The sequence below is a fragment of the Papio anubis genome, chromosome 2 (assembly GCF_008728515.1).
Source record: "Papio anubis isolate 15944 chromosome 2, Panubis1.0, whole genome shotgun sequence".
Classification (NCBI taxonomy): Eukaryota; Metazoa; Chordata; class Mammalia; order Primates; family Cercopithecidae; genus Papio; species Papio anubis.
Window position 1 is genome coordinate 184,019,265 of NC_044977.1, and position 23,249 is coordinate 184,042,513.

Below are 23,249 nucleotides of genomic sequence, written 5' to 3' on the forward strand. Positions count from 1 at the left end.
GGCGTGCCAGCATGTCTCGTGGAGGACCCATGGACTCTTCACTTTTAATTGTCTACTTTTCCCATTCCTCTCCTCCACCACAGTTGTGCAAAGGGATGGGATGTACACTAATTCTTGAGGACCCTGTAACTGTGGACAAGGGCCTCTTGACTTCAGCTTTCCCAAGTATAAAATAGAGGGATTGTCCTAAATGACACTTAGGAGCCCTTTCCTCTCTGCCACAGCCTCTCTTTCCCTTTCCTCTGTCCTTCACTCTTCTCTTCCACCTAGCTCTAGACAGTGCAGGCACTGGGGCCCAAAAGCGGCTTTGGGGACTCCCCACCCTGCCACTGCTGGAGTCTCCTCCTGCAGCTGCACAGCTAACAGCTGCCTCACCCTGCACTGCTGACCACTCTGATTTACCTACGCAGATGAGGCAATAAATATACAAGAGCCGCTGAAAGTGAAAAGTCCCTCATTCCTCACATTACTTTTAGCCTTCGCTTTCCCTAAGCCAAGGGACAATGAGTGACCAAGATGAGCCTCCCTTTCCAACTCTGGCCTGCCTTAGGGACTCACCGTCTGCATTCCACCTGCACAGGTAGAACTCAGTTCGGATGCGGGAGAATTGCTTTCCATTGTTCAGCAGGCTTTTTAAAATTTCTAGTTTTGCTTACCTTTCCTACTCACCACACACACAAAACAGTGTGAGCTTTCTCCTTCTAGTGCATAAACACTGGTCAGTCAATACCCACATGTGTTCCAAAAGGTGAGCTGGCATTGCTGCCCAACTGGGCATTATGGTCCCTTCTGTCCCTGCCCATCAGGCTTGCCTTCCTTGGCAACCTTTCTAGCTTGACTCGTACCATGACTCCTTCTCACGGACCACTCCTGGAGACTGGTGACAGTTGGCCCATTCTTGAAGCCTGTGCTTCTACATCATGTTTTCCATAAGGTCTCCCTCATCTGTGCTTGCTTCCACCTTCTCCTATTTGAAATTACTTACGGGCTCTTCCACTGTGCCATAGCAAGTGTTCTATACATTCTGAAGGCGCATTTGACTATATACTTTGTCATGGTTGCTTGGAACCACGTCTTCTTTTCCAAGTAGGCTGTGAACATTTGGTGGCATGGATCATACCCTGCTCATGTTAAAATTCCTCACTGGCCTGACTAAAGGTAATCATAACTCTTGATGCCCACTAATACTGCAGACACTTTTCTTTCCTATGGCTTCTACACGGGGGAAGACGTATGGAGCTATATAAGGGTTAAATAGAAGCTCTGTGATTCATTCAGTCCCACCCTAAAATGCTTCTTCCAGCTTCTGTTGACTTCTGCTGTTACCAAGCATAAAACAAACACTACTGTCTCCCTCTCCCTCATACCTATTTTCTTGGTCCCCTGGGTTGCACTCCTTTGCCAGGCTCTTTTCTTTCTGATCCAGCTTTCTTTGAACGTATTTATTTGTGTTTCACTCAACACGTGTCTCCAGTTGCATTACCAGTTTAATTTGGGTTTTAAGCTAAGATTCTAGAGCTTTTCTCTTTCTTGTCCCAACAAGTACTCTTCATTCATGTCTTTATTAATTCTTCAAATAACTAAACAGCAGCCAAGACTCTGAGGGATACAAATTCGAAAGTGATCCCTTTCCTGACTGCAAGGTGATCCCCATCTGGTAGGGGAGACAGGACATGCACAGAAATAGTTAAAATACCTGGTAGATGGCAATAGGAACCCTTAAAGGGCAGGTCAAATACTCGAGTGTTATATACACTCCCGAGGGTGGAGGGGTCATTCCTCTGGGAAGGAAAGAAGAGGACAGGATTAGGAAAGACTGCACAGGGGAGGTGGCATTTGAAGTGGGCCTGAACGAGTGAGGTTGGATTTGTACTTGCAGGGGTAGGAGAATTAAGCAGAGGGAAAAACACACTAGCAAAGGCTGGAGATGGAAAAGTACAGTACGAGGAAGAGTGAGTGGTTTGCCCGGGTTGCAGCACTGCATGCTCAGACGGGAGCACTGAGGAATACGGCTGAACAGGTAGGTTGAGATCCATGTTGCAAGGTGGAAAGGAGCCGGAAGGGACTGGCACAGGGAGACCAGTTGGGAGGCTTTTGCAACCTCCTGAATGAGAAGTGAGAGGGTGGCAGTAGTTAGAAAAAGTAGGATGGGTGTGAAAAATGTTTCAACAGAGATGCCTAAATTCTTCCAACTCACCTTGACTAATTCTCCTCAATAACTCATACACCTGTTTTCATTGCAAGCATTGTGCTACCTCTCCCTGCCCCCACTTCGGAAGCTTATCTTTTTGTCTTCCAGGTGCATGACTTTCTGCCCAATTACTTGTTTTCAACCCATCAGAGCAAGTCAAGCATGCAGCTCAGAAGTCTCACTGTCACACTTGGCCTAGGTTGCCCCCGTGCACTGTCTCTGTTCTCAGTATTCTGCCTCTGCATACCCACAGAACAATAGGTCTAAGTTTCCCAGACCCTCGTGTGGAGGCTTGGTCAGAAGGCGAAACCCGAAAAAATACTTTAGCACAGGATGAAGGAGGAAGTGGCAGAAGGGTAAAACCAACCCCCATCAGACTTCACCAAGCAGCTATGCCCCGGACTCAGCTCCACCACATCCTACTTTTACTGGGAGGCCAAGGAAGAAGGACTAAAGTGACTGGGACCTGGGCAGTGGGAGAATGGGCAGTGGGAGAAAGATCATGAGAAGGCAGAAGGGGCTTTGTTTTGGTCCAGGGAACCAATCCAGCACTATAACTGGCACCAGTCCTGGGAGTCACTGGCAGAACAAATCAGAACAGGGAATCCAAAGGCGCTGCTTTGCCTCTGCTGAACACCTCTCCCTGTCTCTAGCCTCAGTCTTATCTTCTATAAAATGGGGATTATGACATCCACCTGTGTGTCCTGTTGACCTGTTCGTAAAGGTAGAATAAGTGAGTATGAAAGCACTTGAAACATGTAAAGCACTATATTACAGGCTTTTTCTCACTCAACTGACCCTACTCATTAGGATGGGTAGACATGAAAAGAAGGAAGAAGAATGCAGATGTCGGGGAGCAGAGGCTGTGTGCATCTCAATTTTGCATAATAGAACTGTGGTGATTGGCCTTGTGGAGCAGCTAGTCCAGGTTCTCATTTGACAAGGAAGCTGAGGCCCGAAGAGGGGAAATGAATGTTCCATGGTCACGAGATGATTCAAAGGACAAACCCTGGTCCCACGGATGCCATGCCAGTCCTTTCTCCACCCCACACCTCTGGTTGTCCAATGTGAAGGTCTCTAGGATGGAGACCACAGGTCCAGAGTCCAGGCGTGCTTGATTCCTGAGTTACTGGTGAGTAGTCACACAATTGAAACTAAGGAAGAGCTTAGCATGGGGCTGGATATCAGACACCATTTCTTTAAATCATTAGGTTTAGAATCCTGGATAACCATTTCCTAAGATCCAGAGCATTCATGTCCTGAAAAGAAAGACTCAGTTTCAAGTTTCCTATTGCCCTTTTCTCCTCTGTCCCCATGAATTATTTGGTCTCTGCAATAGGAGAAAAAGGGATGATTCCTCTGACGAGCTAGTAGCTGTTAAATATCAAAGGCGTGGAGAGTGGCAATCCCGCAACAAACATGTATAAGTACCTTACCTTGTTTCATCTTCATGACAACCCTAGGTAGTAAATCATCTCAGTACTCTCAGTTACACACACACACACACACACATACACACACCCCGAGACTCATAGAACTCAAGTGTCTTCAGTCACAGGCCAGTGCCAGGCTGTGTCTCGCAAGACCTCCCCAAAGTACAGCAAGGTTTTTATTTTAATAGGAAACAACAGCCTCTACTTCAAACGCTTTTAGAATGAGCTCTTCCATAGTATCAGATCTGTTGAACGACATGACTGTTTTACCCATGAGATTCTATAAATACAGACTCCCTGTTTCATCCACTAGCTTGTATGTCTCTGTCTTCTGACGAATTCATCATTGCACAAGCATTTTTGGAGGACAGCATTGTGCTGTGAGGTGAAGGGCTGAACCATACCCCTGCCTGCAGGGTTTTGAAGTTTGGTAGTTGCCCAGGGAGCACGTTGTCAGACAACTCCAATCAGGAGAGGACAATTGTGTCACAAGAGAGGTGAAAATGTGTATGTGAGATATAGAGATAGGAGAGGAGAGAAGGGAATGTGTCTGCATAACTAGAGGGTCTAGTGTGTTTAGGGAGGCAGGAAGGGCTGAGTGGTCTGGGCAGAGGGTAGGATGAAGGAGGAAAGAAGCTGGAGTTCAGGCCAGAAAGAGTCTGGGGCTGATGTCTCGAGGGCTCTGAGGCTGTGCTAAGGTGTTTGTTTCTTCCCAGAGTTTGCCAGTCCTAGATGTGCCCACACATGGGTGGTACCCTTGCATGACTTCTTAGAGCCTCAGTTTCCCCTTCTGTAAAATGGAAGACATGAATGTTCCCTCTAAGGGACCTGTGTGAGGGTGGGCCAGGGGAAAGCGGTAGCACAATGCTTTGAGCTCCTCCAGAATACGATGCGAAGGGAATGCAAATCACAGTTATTTATAATGGCAGCAAACTGAGATGCTGAGAAGACGTTGCTGCAGGCCGCCAAGCACTCCCTCTGGAAATCCTGAAAGCCTGCTACTGCAGGGCTGTGCCCAGATCCCAGCTGGAAGCAGGCTTATCTCTTCTCAGCTCCCGGTGCTTCTTCCGATCCTGCCAGGATGTTCCTCACAAAACAAACACTAATCTCCCTGCATAGTTCCACCTACAGAGGAGGAAGCTCTGCACCCTTCTGCCCTCCCCTTTTAGAAAACCAAGCTAAGTTCTAAACTCCCAGGTCGTGACAAGTTCTCATTTTGTGTCATCATTGCCTCACCAGGTAGCACTATCAAGGGTAGACCTTTGGAGCTGGGAATGGCGTGGCCTGGGAAACAAGCAAATGTCCCGTTAGTCTCCTAAGGCAGCCCTTAAATTCTGGAGGCTCCTTATCCTTCTGCCAAGCTTGTGTTGGCAACAAAGCACTCAGGCATCCAAGGAGGTAATGCGCAAGGCAGGGCAGTCAGGGGCGTGGCCCAGAAGGAGACACCGGGAGCAGGGTCCTAACATCCACAGAATTTTATTTTTTAACAAAGGAAGGAAAGGACCACATTGGTTTCAACTTTTTAATCTTTAAAAAAGGAATGCAAACGGCACTCCCTTTACAAACATCATCTCTTATGGGACCCCACATATACAACTTGAGTTCACACACTGGTGACTCTCTCAGGTACCCCAAAGGGATTCTAAAACAGTGTTTCTCAAACTTTGATGTGTACACGAATCTATAGGTGGTATGGTTAAAATGCAAGTTCCGATTTAGAGGACCATGGTGGGATCTGAAATTCTGCATTTCTAATAACTTTCCAGTTTATGTCAATGCCACTGATCCATGGACCAAACTTTAAGAAGCAAGGGTCTAGAGCTCTAAGAATTACAGTTTGGAAACTACTGATCTTTAGGTTATACAGACAACGAGCCTCCCCACTCCCCATCCCTGGGGATATTAAGCCAAGTTTCCTGGATTAGATTCTGCCTAGACTGAAGTCAGCTTCTATAATCAACTGTAAATCAAGATCCTAGAATTGCCTCCTTCTGGTTCTAGGTGTCTATCATCTCCAATGGCAGTCTGGGAAAATTCCTAAGAGGCTTGGCCATGAGAAAGAGCTTTAAGGTATGGGCTTTTCTAACAGAAAAGTACAAAAGGTTCAGATCAATCCTTGTCTCCATCCCCATCTGCCACTGCAACACACACAGAATGAGAGAGAGAGTGAGAGAGAGAGAAAGAGAGAGAGAGAGAGAGAGAGAGAGAAATCAAGCTAGTGCTCCCCTTGGCACTTAAAAAGAAGGGTGACAACAACCCTCTGCCTGCCCTCTCCTAACCCCAGCTGATGGAGGTCATTTCCCTCACACACCCTCTATCCCTCAGGTCCACCCCCTTTTGGGGACTGAGATGCTCCCACTGAGGTCAAAAGTATTTTTAGCTATGCCATGTGGGCCCATGCTTAGCCAACTCTCCCTGGACATTAATCTTGGATTCCACAAATGCCAGGTCTCCTGATCCAGGAGGCATGGAGGTGACAGGGAAATCTGAGTGTCTTGGAAATTGAAGTGCATGGCCTTTTGAGGATTTTGTCTGAATACCATGTATGATAAAAACAACAACAGTAACACCTAATGCTCAGAAAATGCTTCAGCATTTACCGAGTGCTTTCTCCCACATTGCCTCATTTGATCTTCCTGAGAGGGTCATGGGGAAGATAAGGCAAAAATTGTTCTTATTTCTATTTAATAGCAGGACCAGGTGAGTTGGCAAGATAACACTGCTAGTAAGTGATAAACTTGAGCCTTCAGTCCCTCCATCCAAGCTCAGTGCACTTACCATACCCCATACAATTCTACCTTTTTGCTTCTCTCCTAGCTTAGTTTTATTTTGCTTTGCGAAATATTACAAGATTCAATATCTGCATAAATGCCTTTAAGAAATGGGAAATTCAAAACAAGGAAGAATGAGGCAGCTTGTATCAGTCATAGGTCCCGGCAGGAAGCAGAGGACTTGCTTAAAGAAGGTGGGCAAAAAGAGATTCATGATAATTTGCAAAGATACAGGCAGGGTTAAGGAAAACCAAGAGATAGCAGTGTGCCCTGAGGCTCGCAAAAACTGGGAGCTGGTACCAGCTCTTGGCCTGAAAGAGCAAAGAAAGAGGCAGTTACCAGAGTCTGGAAAGTCCTGGTAAGCTGCAGGAGAGGGCTGTGGCCTTTGGCATCGCCAACCTGCAGCTGTCAGTGAGGGTGCTAGGGGAAAAAGTGGCCTCACCTCTCCCCTCTCCCACCTTCCAACCACCTGATCAGCGCTGGGCTGATTCCAACCGGAAGTCAAAGGAATAGAGAACCTAAAGATATCCATAAAGGCCAGCCTCCTGGAGTGGCTGCAAGACAAGGATGAAAAATAGATTTGTAGGGTCAAACAGGAAACACCCAGCGTGCAGCTGTACTCACTGTGATAGCCTAGGACTCAGGAGAGAGGAGATGGCACAGAGTCAGAGGGGCTGGGATTCACAAGGTGGGGATTCCTTGTTCTCTCAAAGTGGAATTATTTCAAAACCCACCTGCAGTTAGCTCTCTGGGAGCCAATCTGGCCCTGGGCCCCAGGGGAATCCAAGAAAAACCAGATCACAGCTCCTAAGAGATTCAATAACCCCACAAGCAGGGTTGGCCATCCTGTGGCCTGGGTTTAGATCCCAGTTCCACCATTCTGCCTAATTCCAGGTTGTGACTCTGGACAATTCATGTAATCTCTCTGAATCTCTGAGTCTTTGTCTGTGAAATGAGTATAATAACAATCCCTTGGCTGCCCATCTCAGGACAGGCTGGCACTTCACACACTGGAAATGCCACATAAGAATTCCACAGAAGAAGGCCACATAAGAATAGCATGGGTCCAAAACAGTCAGGACCACCTAAGTCTCATTTGCTCTTCAGAAGAATAATACCTAGATTTGAAAAAGTTCAAAGCCAGAGAAGCCCTAGAATCATCGGACCAACTACTCTCGTATAAAAAGAAGAGTGTGAGAGAGAAGTTCACAGATGGGGGCACAGCTGGGCCACCAGTCTCCCTCCTTCACAGTCCCATGCTGCCCCTCCCACCTGCCCATGAAAGTGACAAGACCTATCCATGTGAGGATCAAATGACGTAAAGGATGCAGTAGTGTTTTGTCAATTGTAAAGGTGGTTGCTATCATTGTCATTAACAATAACAACCCTTCCCCTACAAACCTAGACCAGACACGAAAATTATCATCATTAGCTATGTCTTCAAGGATGTGATAAAATATTACTATTTTACCAGGGCAAAGGACATGAGAACCCGAGAGCACACAGCAGGTGAGGGCATCAGAATAGCTGGTGATAAATACCACTTGGCTGAGAACGAGATTCTGGGATATGGGCGTGAGACAGGTGAGTTTTGATTGTCAGCAGGTGGCAGGAAAGACAGGACTCGTAAGATCTGCATGTACGAAGGAAATTTCAGATGGGGACATAACAGGTTGGGGGCTTGGTCCAAACCCCAGTTGGATAGAGGAGGAAACCCCAGCCTGGAAAGGCTCATGGGCTTCCTGGAGCCTCCTTGAGAGTTGGTGGTATTGGGCTCTCAAAACTCATCTTTAACAGCCAGACTCTATGGTTCAGCCTTTGGCACCTACTTCCACATGTGGACTCCTCAATGAAGAAACTAGAATGTGCCTTATTTGTTACAAGGAGATCATATACCACATTGTAGCTTTTAAATCAAAAGCCAAAATCTTGACTCTTGGTGAAGATCTCCAGCTTTCAAACTGTCTAGATCAGGGCCCTGGTCACACTCCACTGAGTTCATTCTGTTCTGCTTCTCTGTATCACTTCAGTGGCTCCTCTGCTCCACTGGCTTCCATCATTCATCCATACATTCACTCAACAAATATTCACTGAGGACCTGTAGTGTTATAACTAGGAATACCATGAGAATTTTGTCCGAATGCCATGTATGATAAAAACAACAACAGTAACATCTAATCCTTCAGCATTTACCAAGCGCTTTCTCCTGCATTGCCTCATTTGATCTTCCCAAGAGGGTCATAGGGAAGATAAGGCAGCCCTACCCTCACAGAACTGACCATCCAGAGGAGGTTGACGGAAGCTGCCAAATTTCACTGCAACAATCACATGAGCAAAGCATTGGCTCAATCCAGAGCCCAGTGCTGAGCAAAGCCACTTGCACTTCCTGGAAAGGTCATCTTTAGCACAAATATCCTAAATAGAAGAGAAATAGAAGAGAAGAGAAGGACTGAGAAAACCCATTGTGCATAGTACATCCAGAGTACCACCTTCTCTCTATGAAGACAAGGGCAGTTCGGTGTTGTATTTATGAGCATGGGAGGTAGGTAGACTTCCTAGAAAAAAAATTCCCAGCTCCATTACTTACTGTGTTACCTTGGGTAGTTACTGAACTTGTCTTTCGTGCTGTCTGAGCTCTATTTTCTTCCCCTGGGTCACAGCAGTAATCATAGTGCCTACAGAACTGCTATGAGCATTAGATAAGGCAATACATGTCAAGTCTGAGGGCAAAGACTGGACTGGCAATTACTCAATGAAAGGTCACTGTCATTATAGCTAAACTAAGCCCAAAAAGAGATGTGACTCATCCAATGCCACTCGCCTAGTTAGAAGCAGATCCAAATTTTGAGCTCAGATGCCCCAATACTAGGCCAGTGTTCTTTCCACTATACCTGCTACCTTCCTACCAGGGAATCTACAATGTGAATTCAGCCTTATCCCATTGAATGTTTAAACTAACAAGGAAATTTGAGATTGTATTACCATACAGAACCTTTCTCATTTGGACTACTAGAAAGGTTATATTTCTTCCACTCAAGTAACCCCATTTCTACTGACTAATTATCTGCCTCACCCTCCTTGCTAAGGAAACTGAAGCTTTTGGCCCACCACGTGGTCAACACTTCAGGCCAAGTATTTCCTCTCATCCTTTTCTTGCTGAATCACTCTACCTCTGCAGCCCAAATCTTTATAGTTACTTCCCCATCTCAGTTTTCTTTGCTTAGATTAAGCACTATTTTTACAACCCAGTTGCCTGGAAGGTTGAAAACTAATGTAGAATCTATAGTAAAGGCCTTGGGCCCTGTGATTGGTCAGAAGACTCACCCAAATCACCATCAGGGTGGTGGCAAGCCAATGCTAGGAATTAACAGATACTGGTATTTGTGTCCACCAAAGCATATTTAACAGCCTGTTGATAACTGCACAGCCTAAGTCCTAACACTTACTGATTCCATTGAATGACAATGTGTTACAGATTCTAAAGTGGTTCACCTTTAGAATGAATGGATCTAGTCTCCCTTTTTTGTAGGGATGCCAGTCTTAAAAGTATAAATTAGAATAAAGAGTAACAGAGTACAAGGGTTGAGGGTTTAGATTCTGTAACCAAACTGCTTGGATTCACATCTTGCTTCTACCAAGTACTGTGAGGCCTAGGCCAAGTTACTTTATGTCCATGTGCCTCAATTTTCCCAACTGTAAATAGGGCAAAGGCACTTGCCTTATAGGATTATTATGAGAATTAAATGAATTAGTAACTTATAAAGTGCATAGAACATGCCTGGCACATAGCGAGCACTATGTGTTTGTAAAATCAATGAACTAAGAAGGCAGGAGACTGAGTCTCAGTTACATGCCTACCCTAGGCATTCACATATTGGATTAAATAGTCTTTAGGGCCCCTTTCTTTCACTGTCCTTGTGATGGCAAGCCTAGAAATGCTACTCTGTACTACTCTCTGAGATGTCAAAGCAGCTCTTTGGAAGCACCAAGGAAGAGTACAACTACATGTGGCTAAACTCTCCTGGCTGAGTCAAAAACCATTGCAGCTTTTATTGTTTCCTTGGCCTTAGCCACATTCGTTGCAGGAGGAACCTCAGATGCTTGGAAGTAGAGAATCTGCCCACTAGCGGTCTACGTGAGGCCTCTGAAATTCACAAGTGCGCCAGGAGCTCATTACTTCTTGCCCTTCTGCCTGTCTCTCTGATTCACCTCTTGTTTGATGCCCTGAAGGTGACTAATGACTCAGAGCATCCCATCTTTGGTTCCACCCAGGTATTCTCCTTCAGACCTTGATTCCATTTTAAAAACAAAAAGAAAACACCTCTATGATTCATTTGATTCCACTTCTTTGGGGTTTTGGGAGTGGGGAGACAAGAATGATGGAGAAAATGTACAAATCAGACTGGTAAAGTGGTCTAACTCAGAGGGTGCATTGCCCTGCACCTGAAGGTGAGGAAAGACTGGCAGTCACCTTACCAGTGCCTGACATCAGACATGAGTGACAGGCAAGCTCCCCAGAAACCTGTGGAACCTCACCAGCATGCAGACTGTCTTTGTTTACTTTCTTTTCTACTTGCTGTGCCTTTGGTGCTGGAAGCAAGGACACGGATGGACAACTGCTCAGACTAAGGTGGATCCTCTAACTCTCCTTCCTGCCTGGCACCATTAGCTCAAGCCCTCATCACCTCTCAGAAGATTGGACTCCAGTTCCGAGTCCATCCCCTCACCATCAGTCCTCCCTGGAGTCCACTTGCACTGGAGGCTAAATTGCTAAGGAAACTGAAGCTTTTGGCCCACCACGTGGTCAACACTTTGGGCCAAGTGTTTCCTCTCATCCTTATCTTGCTGAATCACTCTACCTCTGTAGCCCAAATCTTCACAGTTACTTCCCCATCTCAGTTTTCTTTGCTTAGATTAAGCACTGCTTTTACAACCCAGTTGGCTGGAAGGTTCATCTCAAGAGCTATCTTCTCATTATGCCACTGTCCTGCTCAAAAGCTGCCAGCCTCCTTGTAGCCTGCAGACAAAGTTGAACTTCTCACTGGTCTTCAAGTCCCACTGGCCTTCACTCCCACAGATTCTCTACCTAATCAAAATTATGATGTACCCACTGTAATCAGTCATTCTTACCCTCCACTAAGAATAGCTCACATCCATACCTCCATGAAAATCACAAGCACTAATCATTTACTCTCTGGGTGCCTTGGAAAAGTAATTTATCATGTCTGAGCCTCAATTTCCTCATCTACAAAATGATGCTGTCTAATAAGGGAGGATTTCCATGAAGAGGAATTGAGATAATATACAAGGGCATAGCACAGTACCTCAAACATAGTGAGAGAGCAACAGAAGTTAGCTTTAATCATAATCATCAAAATAACATGACGTTGATATTTGTCATTGATAATTGTTCTAGCTCATGTCATCTCTTCCGTGAAGCCTTAGCTGATCTCCAATCTGAGTGCTATTTCTCCTTCTTTTGAAGTCGCCCTCTACTTGTAGAGCCATCCCCATATGACAGGGTATCACAGTGACTTCTCCACTTATCCTGTCTCCTTCTTTATCTGCCTCTGGGTCCTTTGCCTCATCTAAAAATGAATCCTGGCACTTGGTAAAGCTTTATTTCATGCGGATGTTTCTCTGGATCCTGCAGGCAGGGCCTGAAAAAGTCAATGGTGATCGTGAACTGTTCTGGAAGAACAGGGTTTCTCTTCAGAAATAAAAGAGTACCTCACTGTGGTACCTCTCTGCCTGTGTGGACACACAACACAACACAACCCAGCCTGGGCCACCAGAGGAACCAGCTGGTTGAGCTTTGTGAACTTTGTCCTCATGCCCCAACACCCTACTTCCCAAAGCCTGGACCGGTAATGTTCTTTTCACCAGAAAGGACAAGGGCAAGTGAGTGCAAGAGAGAAAGTGGTACATTTATCACTGAGAACCTGCTTGGGAAATGGGGGAAAGGGGAAGGGAAGAGATCTTATTTTCTAAGACTTGAGAAGGGAAAATGGAAGTGGGAGGGAAATCATCTGTGGCTTATGTTCTCTAAAACTCAGAGGGAACTTGCTGCCCCATACATGATGTTGATTAGGGAAAGTATCATCTAGTTACACAGAACCCCACAGCTTGGTAAGCATGAACTCAGAAGAGTCCCAGCTTTCTGATTCATCTGATCCACAAGCCTTGGTCAGCAGGCACACAGTTGCTTTTGCTTTAAGATGACCTCATTTGAAATTCCTTATGTAGCTGTCACTGCCAGCACTAAAGCCTGGTCATTTACAGTAGCTGTCCTTTCTGAATTTAAATCTGATAAAACAGGCTGTGCCTGCCCCACACCTCCTGGGGGTCTAGATCTGAAAGGAGCCCCAGGGATCATCCCATCTAGTCTAACCCTGGCCCAGAGAGGAAGGGTCACACCACCAGGCAGTGCTGAAGCCAGGCCTGCAACACACTTTCCACTACCCCAAGATGCCCCCATTGGCTGTTCAATTTAAGGACATAACCCGTGAAGAAAGGAGATTGTGAAATGCTTCTACTAGAAGCCCAAGGGTGGCTGAAAGCCCAGATGCTTCTCTCTTAACCCTCCTAACCTAGTCCCAGTTCAGCAGTTTGCTTCCCACTGTTTCATGTTAACCCTTTTTCTCCATGAGGCCAAGGCTTGTCTTCCAATGAGCAGCTCCCTATAATAACTAAGCTGGCTTCTGCTTGCACCTTCCCAGACACCTCCACTGGCAAAACCTTTCCATTGAGCAATCTTCTTGTGAAAACTGACTCTTCCTTGCCCTTTACAATTACTCAGCAACTCTGCAAAACAGTAACCCAACTGTTTATTTTGATTTCAAGCTTGGGGTTAAAGGGCTAGCTTTGTCATTTTTTTTTTTATTCCCCTTGAGGAAGTTACTAGAGACCTCAGGGATTTCTTGTCTTTGACTCTTGACTACCAGCTTGACATGCCTCCATCTTCCACTAGCCCCCAGTCTGTGCCAGGTGACACAGAAGGTTCCAGGAAGGAAAGGGGATACTCCTCCAGAGGGAAGATGCTTCCTAAATGGAGAGTTGGCATTCACTCAACCTTCCCTGCAACCACCCATCCCCAAGGTACCAACCTGCCCATGTTTTCAATGAATCTGCCAGGCTGCATCACTATCTCCCATGTTTGTTCTGTAGTTTCAGAGTTTACAAAGCACTCTAACCACCCTCAATTCAGGGGATGTTCAGGACCTCCCTGAAGGGTAGGCCACACAGGTTTGCATATTAGAGAGGAGGTAATCGTACATGTTGATGCTTATATCTGGGACTAACCTAATCAAGGTGAGAAATATAGTCAGCCTCTTGACTGCAAGTTCAGTGCTCCTTATCATTTTTCTTCTGCCAGCTACTCCCGTTATTTTCCATCTTGCATATCCAGCTAAAAAGAGCTTTCTAGAATACCATTCTTCTTCAACTGCTCTCCCAGTCACAAACTCTCAGCAATGCCTAAATGCCCATAGGATGAAATTCCAATCACTCTGCTTGTCTTTTGAGGCCCTCCAAGGCATGACTCCAAAGTATCTCCCTAACGTTATTTCGGCCATGTTAGCCTGGTGAAGCTTTATGAATTTCCAGCAATGTCTTACGCACTTTTTAAACCTCTGGACCTTTTTTTTTTTTTTTTTTTTTTTTTGAGATGGAGTCTTGCTCTGTCGCTCAGGTTGGAGTGCAGTGGTGTGATCTCAGCTCACTGCAACCTCCGCCTCCTGGGTTCAAGCGATTCTTCTGCGTCAGCCTCCCAAGTAGCTGGGACTAAGGTACACGCCACCACACCCAGCTAATTTTTGTATTTTTAGTAGAGATGGGCTTTTACCATATTGACCGGGCTGTTTTCGAACTCCTGACCTTGTGATCCACCTGCCTCAGCCTCTTGAAGTGCTGGAATTACAGGTGTGAGCCACCACACTTGGTCTGGACCTTATCGTGTTGCTTCCCCACGCCACCCCACAGATCCATCCTCAAGGTGCTTCTTCAATAATGGCACCCATTGCTAGAATATCTCTGGATTCTCTCAGCACACAGTGAGCTCTCTCTTCTTAAATTCCATAGCTTGTGTAAACCATAACACTCTCTGGGCCTAGAGAGCAAATGTGCATCAGGCAGAAATTAAGGCTAGCCTTTACCTGTCATCTCCCACCTCAGCGCAGAAAAGGGTCTCCCACCTCAGCTCACATGCATCTGTTGGTGGTTATTTATTAAATATCAGGTTCAAAAATAGTTTAGGGTAGGCCTTGCCTTCTCATAATTAGACAAATAAGAGAAACAGAAGAAAAAAATATTGGATCAAAGGTACAAAATTTCTATTTTATCATCAAAATATTAATTGTGCTCTATCATAGAAGGAGGAGGAAGAGTGGGAAGGAAAAGGAAGACATCGAGAGGGATGGCTCAAGTTTACAGCAAAGGCACCTGATTCCCATCTGTGGTTCTTCAAGGCCCCGTAAATAACATACCCAGTGCTATGGGTTCAATAGCGATGACCTTGAGCCATTTCACATTGAAGTCTTAGATTTCTGGAAAATGTGGGTGATCTTCTCTGCCCAGCCCATCTCACTGGATAATAGCTGTGAAAGTGCTTTGTAAGTGTAAATGCTAGACCTATGTGAGTGGTGACTAATTTCCAAAGGCCAGGCCGCCCCCAACCCCACCTTCAGAGCATTTCATCTGTTAAAATACATGAGACCATTGGGATCTGTGGAAGAGCAAATGCTGCCTTTTGCACCTCTGCTGTTGACTGATGGCCTTCTGGTGCTGGAAATGTCCTGTGATCCTTGGACTATTATTAGGGATGGTTAAACTGGTGGAGGGAGGCTAAAAACGGCCAGCACAGCCATCACTAACCTTTTGGTTTCCCATTTCAGGAACAAGTTTCAAAATAAAATGTTTGGGTTTTTTTGTTTTTTTTTTTGTTTGCTTGTTTGTTTTTTGTATGAGAGCACATTTCTGTAGTTCTTCACAACACACTGAAAGAAAAGAGAATTTCACTTCGCAAGATTGGGGAGATTGTCTTTCCTGAGTTTGCTTAGCCCCAGCCGTTAACCCTGGAACATTTGTTCCAAACTGGAACTTGAGCCTTGAAGTTCAGCCAAGTTGGGTGGACTTCCTGGTGCCTCCACTGCTGGCCTGTCTGAGCCCTGCCCTGGGACAAATGTACAGGACTCCAAATGGAGCAGAATCTCAGGGAACAGTAAAAGGGTTGGGGAGGGCAGAGTTTGGGGTTGAGGGACTCTGGGGTTCTTGCTGTCAAGTTCATATCTGCCTCTGAGTTACCCATGGTAATTTATTCCTCTCATATTTTTTTCTTTATTTGTTATTTAATTCACCAAAATTATATGTATTTATGGTACACAAGATGATGTTTTGATATATATCTAAATTATGGAATGGCTAAATCAAGCTAATTAACATATGTAGCACCTTATTTTTTTGTGTGACAAGAACACTTAAAATCTACTCTCTTAGCAGTTTTCAAGGAGTTAATACATGCTGGGCTTAATACCTAGGTGATGGGTTGATAGGTGCAGCAAACCACCATGGCACACATTTACTTATGTAACAATCCTGCACATGTGCCCTGGAACTTAAACAAAAAGCCCAACAAAATAATTAAATATATATATATATAATCTATTGATGTTAACTATAGTCACCACGATGGGCAATGAATCTCTTGAATTTATTAAAATGTATCCTTTGACCAACATCTCCCCAGTCCCACCACCTGGCAGCCTCTGAGAATAACCATTTTATTCTCTGCTTCTATGAGTTCATCTATTTTTTACATTCCACATATAAGTGCCACATTTTCATCTGAAATACCCTTGGGCTCCCAGGCTCCCATGGCCTGGCAGGCTTCAGTGAACCATCCACCTAACCGCCCCACTCCCCTAACACGCATTTGCAACCTCGCTTTAATTACCACCCCCACCTTCTCTAAAGCAGCCAAGATATTTTAAAACCCTTGTTTTGATCTTCTTTGCATATCAGTTACACTATTTCTGAGCATGTTTATTTTTATTTTTTTTTTTCCGGTGGTGAGCCCGTTGCTTTGAGCCCTCTGCTCGCACGTTTCCACTTCCTCTCGCTTTCCTGTGCGCGGCTGTGGTCTCCGAGTGTGCCGCTCAGAGTAGGCTGGGTGATTCTCATGGGCCTGTGGCCTTTGATGGAGCCAGGGGAGGTAGGTTCTTCCACCACTGGTGCTCCATTGCTCCTGACATCTGCAGAGGCAAGATGAAATTTCAGTTGTGTTTCATTTGTTCCATCTCCCAAGGAAGTAGACCTGACTACTAGTCAGATAAGGGAAAAAGGGCCCTTTCTTGGGCATGAAAGAGACTGGGGATTTAGTCCAAACTCTGACACTGACCTTGAGAAAATCCTCTTCCCTCTTGGGATTGGACTCAAAATTACTGAAGCTCCCATGGATTCTAACCAACTGTTTTAACAATTAGCTGTTCTAACAATGTGCTTTTCTAACAATTAGCAAAATCATTTTCATATTGAAGATGAGCTTAGGGTCAGCTTCTGAAATCAACATGTTGGAGACCCAGGGACGATTGAAGTACTCCATGTTCAAGAAGTGATGACTGAGATTTGCGGGATAAACCATCTCTTTGTGATAGGATCTTGTGAAATGTGTATGATACGACTTGTGAAAAGTCCAAGCTAAACCCTTGTCATGATATACATCTAAATCCACATGCTTCCCAACGTTTTGTTTTTGTTTGTTTGTTTGTTTGTTTTTTTTTTTTTTTTTTTTTTTGCAGCATACCTAGAACATGGTATTATTTGTACAGCAAACTGGGCAAAAGAACAAGGCCACTCTTGCCCGGTAGCAACCAACTCATTAACTGTGGCTGTGCTGAGCTCTTCCTGGCCACTCCAAAGACTGAAGAGACAATATGTGGGCCTATTTGAGACCCAGATTTGGGAAAGTTCAATTTAAAGGATTAAAACAACTCTTCATCTAACCAGAATAACAAGAGTGTTCTGGCCTATAAAAATCACTAGAGAAGGCAAAACAGGTAACAAAGTGGGTCCTGAATCCAGACCATGGGGTTCAGATAGAGACTCTATCATTTACCAACTCTATGTCTTTGGGAAACACTAAAGCTCAGTTTTTTTCTATCTTTAAAATGGGAATAATAATATTCTCAGTGGCCATAGGACAAAATAAGGTAACGCATTTCAGCACATTCCTTAATAAATATTAGCTATGATTATGGCTAATGCTAGTCAGGAAATTAAAGATCATTTGGTCCAATCTTCTCATTTAAACAAAGAAGAAACTTTGACTTGATCAAAGTCACACAGCTAATTAGTAGCTGAACGGGGACTAGAACCTAAGTCTTCTGATTTCAGTCCTGTGCCTTTATATACTAAGGGGTATGATACTTCATTCTGTGTTAAAAACATCCAAATTCCTAAGTATGTAGGATGAATTATTTTCCCCCATAAGACATTTGGAAGGTAGGACTCTTCCTATTTGTTTTAAATTAGCTTACCAGCGACTCTGCCTTGAAGCACGGGCTTGAATGAGATGATTTATCAAACGCTTGCCTCCTGTTTCAGGTTGGTAGCCAAGGGCTGGCCTCCTTGGCTTTGGAAGGCACAGAAATGGGTACAGTGGTTGTATATCTGCATCTCCGATGCCAAAGGTTTCAGGTCACCAGTACAGAAGTCCCATTTTACATATGAACATACTAAACTTCTGGTTCACTCAGAGCCACACATGTCCAACAGCAAAACAAAAACTAGAACTTGAATCTCCGACTTGATGCTGGTGCCTATTCCATAGATCTCACAAGGAGAAACAGGATTTAAGATTCCCTGTTGCTGTATACTGGCCACTTCCTTCAACCCTATAAACATGCTGAAGTGCCCTGTGAAGTCAATTATTCATTTAATTGTGCTTTGTTCCTTTCCTTTTTTTTCTACCTCCAGCCACAAAGGTTTGAGGCAATTTATAGGAAATACAGTAACGAATAATGAAGAGTACATAAAAATAAACTACAATATCTTATAAATAAACCATAGGATATATAGAATTGTGCTTTCCAAAGTGGCAGCCACAAGGCACATGTGTCTATTTATATTTAAATTAATTAAAATTAAATATAGTTAAAATGTAGCTCGTCAGGTTCACAAGCTGCATTTTAAGTGCTCAGTCACCACATGTGGCCAGTGGTTACTTATTGGACATTTCAGATACAGAATATTGCCCATGATTGCAGGAAGATCTATTAGACAGTGCTGTCTAGACAGACAACCAAGTCATATATTCTTACACATTTGCAATAAAGCAGCCAAAATTTTGGCTCTGAACTTCGTGTTGGCAAAGCCAAATAAAACAAAGCAAAATCAGTTGCGTCATTATCAATTCCTCAAGGAAAGCAAAGCTTTTCTATCACTTAGACCTAAAAGAATTCCTCCTATGGGGCTTTATAGAAAAGCCCACCAAGTGACAGAGCAAATAATGTCCTCAGAAACCACAAGAGACAAGTTCAATGTATAATTCACTAAAATTCAACTAACACTTCTCGGGTGAGTTTAGGATACTTACCTGGTTCTAAAGAGAGATACCTTAACAACATCAGTCAAATGAATTTGCTCTACAGAAATGACATTAGAACTGAGGCCTGAATGACAAGATGATGTAGCCATTGTAGATCCAGAAGAAGAACATCCAAACAGAAGGAAAAGTAAGTGAATGTTCTTCATCTCTGAAAGTATTGAGCAAGTTTGAGGGAGAAAAAGGCCAGTGAACTTCGTGGATGAGGCTGAGAGTGGAGGAAGAAGATGCTGAACAGGCAGTCGGGACAGATCATGTAGGGTTTTATAGCTTATGGTGAGAGGGTTTAGCAAAGAGATAAACTTATAATTTATGGCTTTAGAGAGATCAGTCTGGCTACTGCACGAAGAGCTGACTGTAGAGGGAAAAAGTGTGGGCAGGAAGAGCATGATAATAGCTTGGAATAAGATAGTCAGCAGTGCAGATGGTGAGAAATCGTCTAATTTGACCGTTTCAGGTTTGTAAAGTCAATAGGACTTGCTGAGAGATTACATATAGGGTTTCAGGGAAATAAAGAATATTATAATGACTCAATTATTTGCGTTGAACAAATAGCTAGGAGGCCAGGTAGCACTTACTGTGACAGGGAATACTTGGGGAGGAGGAATTCGGGGTGGAGAATTCCTAAATTAATAGTTTGGTTTGGGTCACAGTTTGCGTGAAGTGCTTATTACATATACAAGTAGAGTTATGGAGTCTGAAGCTCAAGGGAGAAGTGTTAGAGACAGAGATTTGAAGTTATCTGCATATAAATGGTATTTTAAAGCCATGGGTCTCAATGAGTTCATCTAAGAAGAGTACAGACAGAATAGAGATAAGAACCCCAGAGCACACCAAAACCTGATGTCGAGGAGAAACAGCCAGACAAAGAGACAGAAAGGTAAGGACAAACCAGGTGAGTGTGGGATCACAAAGCCTAGAGAAGAAAGTGTTTAAAGAAGTATGAAGGATTGACCATGTCCAATTCAGCTCAATACTTCAGTTAGTTGAATACACGTTGACCTTGGAAACATGTAGGTCATTGGTGACTCTGATAAAGGCTGTTTAAGTGGAGTGATATAGAGTCTGAAGAAGATCAGAGCAGAGTTGAGGAGAGAATGGGAGCTAAAGAAGTGGAGACAGGAAATGTAGATCTTACTTTTAAAGTTTTTTTTTTGTGTGTGAAGGCATCAGAGAAAGGGGGTGGTCGCTAAAGGGACATGTAGGGCCAAGGGAGAGCTGGGTTGGTTTTTTTAAATTTTATTTTTAGTAGTTGTTATAAAGGCATATTTGTATGCTGATGGGATAGATGTAATGGAACATCAGAAACTGATGTTGCAAGGGAGAAGCGTAGGAAAGGAGATGGGATCCAGAGGACAAATGGAAGGGTTGGCCTTAGAAACTCTGCCACTTCCTCCACTATAATAAGAGGAAGGCAGTGTATGTGGGCACAGATGCAGGTGGGTTAAGGAAAAATGCAATAACTCTCCTCTGCTAGCAAAAAGGAAGGTCATAATCCCAGGGCATGGGATATGTAGAGCATGGTGGATATTCAAGTAGGGAGCTAAAGGTTTGAAAGAGTTGACCCAGAGAATGAAAAGTGCATTTTCTAGAAGCATCATAGGATCCTCTGGCACGGTCTGTTTCAGGTTTGTGATCAAGAATTTAAAGTGAACTGATCAGCATGGTTTATAATGTTCTGAACAACAGTCTACTGTTTGTTTGGGTGCAAGCAATGGAGGAATTAGAAGATATACTTTTCACCAGCATTGCAGTTTTGCCAGGTACAATAAAGGGGAAGGCAGCAGGGGAATGGTGGGTATTGGAAGGACAGCATTTATGGCACAGAGTAGAGTGAGTTAAGTTTGGACTAAGGGTTAAGTCTACCCAGTAACACAACATCACTGGGCTCCACACATATCCAAAGTGTCTGCCTGGACCCATCAGTATGCCGAGAATTTTCCTTCCCTCCACAAAAGAAGCTCACTACTGACTTCACCTGGTGCCTGCCACATCTAGAATCCCCCTTCAGGGTTTTGCAGCCAATTAGGAACTGAGTGTTGGGCACCAAACTGGGTAGAAGAGGCACTCCTGAGCATACACACACTTGCAACGGCGTCTCAACACATTATTTAGACCTAAGAGGCTGTGTGGCTGGCAGGAAAATACCCTACACACGCAGAGAGAAGACCTGGGTTTCATCAGTTTCTGTGGCTTTTACCAAATGAGAAAGTTTTTTTCATATCCTGAGCCTCTGTTCCCTCTCATCATAACTCTGGCCTGGGCTTAAATTACAGCTGCTTATACAGATCTGATGCGATGGTAAATGTACAACCATTTTCAAGTGTAGGGAATTATGGAGATGTGAGAAATTACATTGTTATTATGACTCTGAAAGGGGCTACCAAATGCAAATCTAAGGCATTTACTGGTGTGAGATTGATTTCAAATGTCAGCTAATATAGGTCACCATGGCTTATAAGCAATTTGCCTTAAAATTAGAAACTTATGAAATGCTTAAGATGAAAGGCAGTGCATTTCAAAACAGAGGCAATGGGAAGCAAATTTCTCTCTTTTTTGTGCAACATCCTATGAACCCATGGTTCTCACAGGCCCAGGATATTGCTGCAGTTGGCAGCCCGGTGTATTTTGAACAGCACAGCACTAATCCCTGGGTGACTCTGTAATCCTGAGTGAGTCACTTTACCTTTGGAGGCCTCAATCATCTTCTCTGTAAGGTGGGAAGAATTGTACTGCCTCCTTTTCCACTTACAGGGTATCCAGAAAATCATATATTTTTTTTAAAAGGCAAAAAAGAACTGAGAAATACTCTTGGTTACTCTGCAAAGAGGTTGGTGTAAATGTAAAGTGTCACTATTATTAAGTGTGAGGCGATCTTTCCCACCCCCATCGTGTCCCAGCGTTACAATGTGAGCTGTGTGACAGGCTATTTTTAAATTCCCATCTCTGGAAGCATATGGTCCTGCACAGTGCCAAAGAGAGAAAAATGACCTGCTTCAGTTTGTTTGCTTGTTTGTTTTGATCTGATGGAACATTTTCTATGATCCTGTTAAACGTTGTTGTTTCTACTTTAAACTTTTAAGGTGAGTGCTAAAGATTTTCTATAGCATGGTCTGAAACACACCGTAGCACTACAACTTGCTTAGACAAGGGTAAGAGGCCATCCGAGGGCAATGGTGTATTTATACAAATCTTCTGCATTTTTTATGTATCATCTAAGACATTTCAAAAATATATTTTTTTATTTTTTAACAATTTTTATGCTTTTGTTCTCTAATTTTGTGGTAGCTCTGTTTGTTCAGTAGCAGCATTTTTAGGTAAATTTTTTTTTTGCAAATATTAGAGCATTTATTTTATAAAATAAAAGATTCCTTTTCTTTAATGTTACCTACAAAAAAGAAGTTGTTTCAAAGTTTTCCTGATTATTATTATTTCTTTGGTTTTATGTTTTATTAATATCAATTGCTATTGACTGAAACCCTTTCCCATGACAAATATACAGTGTATGTTTTATAAACTTCATTTTTGCAGTCCCCCTTGAACTGACCTAACTTTTACCTCCTCTCCTGTGCTATTTGGCAAGACTATCCTGAACCTTGACAAACTTCCCACTCATTGGATTTGATTTCTGACACCAAATTCCTGGAAAGATATCTATCTGATCAGTTGGAAAAGAAAAGAGATAAAAACACCTATTTCGCAAGTTTCATGGGACCTGACTTTTGTGCAAGAGTAAAAAATTTCCCCAGTTGAGGTAAATAAGGTTCCCACAAACTTTTTTTTCTTTTTTCTTTTCCTTTAAGGTCCAGGATTCAACTCTCTTATCTTTGGGTCAAGTGACAGATAAAACTAGAATTGATGAAGTTTCATGGCTCTTATCCAATGAAAAAGGTAATTTAAAAGGAGGATGGTAAGGAAAACTCAGAAAGACAGGGCCTGCATCTTCAGCTAGATGATGAAATCAAGAATATGTAAGAGGAGTTTGAAGTGTTCTGTGTGACCCTGGGGGTCAATAAGAAAGCCAATTGAGGAAATTCACAAAAGTGCAAAATTAAAAAAACTTATGAAGTTACAGACATATCCAACATTGGGAAGCTCTTCTTTAAGCGGCGGTGACCAAACTCTCCAGCAATTGATGCACTCATGCTGCACCCATAAAGATCTTCTTCAGGCCAGGGCACAGTGGCTCACACCTGTAATCCTGGAACTTTGAGAGGCCGAGGCTGGTGGATTGCTTGAGGTCAGGAGTTTGAGAC

The 23,249-nt window shown here is 43.7% G+C and overlaps 1 long non-coding RNA gene across 8 annotated transcripts in view; it reads left to right on the plus strand.

Moving 5' to 3' along the window:
* Positions 1–23,249, plus strand: part of LOC103882467 — a 25,475-nt gene continuing 2,226 nt past the window's right edge. The window contains exons 1-4 of one of the 8 annotated variants that reach the window (XR_002520621.2): positions 1–3,323; positions 17,189–17,446; positions 19,040–19,123; positions 19,760–22,884. This is a non-coding gene — a long non-coding RNA (uncharacterized LOC103882467). Of the gene's footprint in view, positions 3,324–16,046; positions 16,603–17,188; positions 22,885–23,249 lie in introns of those variants that run through there. The other 7 variants (XR_002520617.2, XR_002520618.2, XR_002520619.2 and 4 more) reach the window with 7 other exon arrangements.